Source organism: Cebus imitator, unplaced genomic scaffold (genome assembly GCF_001604975.1).
Source record: "Cebus imitator isolate Cc_AM_T3 unplaced genomic scaffold, Cebus_imitator-1.0 Scaffold23, whole genome shotgun sequence".
NCBI lineage: Eukaryota > Metazoa > Chordata > Mammalia > Primates > Cebidae > Cebus > Cebus imitator.
In genome coordinates, this window is record NW_016107338.1 from 417,941 (window position 1) to 419,621 (window position 1,681).

Genomic DNA, 1,681 nt, shown 5'->3' on the forward strand with positions numbered 1-1,681 from the left:
ACGAAATGTTAAAAATAACACACAATTTAGAGAGGAATATAAGTGAATTAATGGAGCTGAAAAACACAACACGAGATCTTCGCAAACTATGCACAAGTTTTAACAGCCGAATTGATCAAGCAGAAGAAAAGATATCAGAGGTCGAAGACCAACTTAGTGAAATAAAACAGAAAGACAAGATTAGAGAAAAAAGGATAAAAAAGAATGAGTAAAGTCTCCAAGAAATATGGGACTATGTGAAAAGACCTAATCTACGTTTGATAGGTGTACCTGAATGTGATGAAGAGAATCAATCCAAGCTGGAAAATACGCTTCAGGATATTATTCAGGAAAACTTTCCCAACCTAGCAAGGCAGGACAATATTCAACTCCAGGTAATACAGAGAACACCACAGAGATATTCCTCAAGAAGACCAACCTTAAGGCACATAATCGCCAGATTCACCAGGGTTGAAATGAAAGAAAAAATACTGAGGGCAGCCAGAGAGAAAGGTCAGGTTGCCCATACAGGGAAGCCCATCAGACTCACAGCAGATCTCTCAGCAGAAACCCTACAAGACAGAAGAGAGTGGGGGCCAATATTCAATATCCTTAAAGAAAAGAACTTTCAACCCAGAATTTTACATCCAGCCAAACTAAGCTTCATAAGTGAAGGAAAAATAAAATCTTTTGTGAACAAGCAAGCACTCAGAGATTTCATCACCACCAGGCCTCCTTTACAAGAGCTTCTGAAAGAACCACTACAAATAGAAAGGAACAACCAGTATCAGCCTTTCTAAAAAAATGCCAAAAAATAAAGAACATCAACATAATTAAGAAATTGCATCAATTAATGGGCAAAACAACCAGCCAACATTAAATGACAGCATCAAACTCATATATATTGTTATTAATTCTAAATTTAAATCGACTAAATCCCCCAATCCAAAGACACAGACAGGCAAAAAAAGCCAAGGCCAATTGGTATGCTACATCCAGATCCATCTTACATGCAAGGATACACAAAGACTCAAAACAAAGGGATGGAGAAAAATTTACCAACCAAATGGAGGGCAAAAATAAATAAATAGAAAGCAGGATTTGCAATTTTTGCTGATAAAATAGACTTCAAAGCAACAAAGATCAAAAGAAGCAAAGAAGGATATTACATAAAGATAAAAGGATCAATGTAACAAGAAAAGCTAAAGATCCTAAATATATATGCATCCAATACAGAAATACCCAGATATATAAGACTTATAAAGAGACTTGGACTCCCACACAATAATAGTGGGAGACTTCAACATCAATATTAGACAGATCAATGAGACAGAAAGTTAACATCGATATTCAGGACTTGAACTCAGATCCAAAACAAGTAGACTTAATTAACATTCATAGAACTCTCCACTTTAAATACACAAAATATACACTCTTATCAGTACTACATCACACGTATTTACAGGTTTAAATGAAATATTGGTTGGCTGCTTGTTAATTATTTTCTTCCCTCATTTTTTTTAATGTCTCTATTATTAAACATAATTACAGGCATACCCATTTTTAGACTGCATTTTAGCCCGAGCAATAAAGCAACACCCCTGTTCTCTCTCCCTCTTCCTCTTCCTCTTTCTTCCTTTCCTTTATTCTTTTTTTTTTCTTTTTCTTTTTTTTTTTCTTTTTCTTTCTTTGTCTCTTTCTT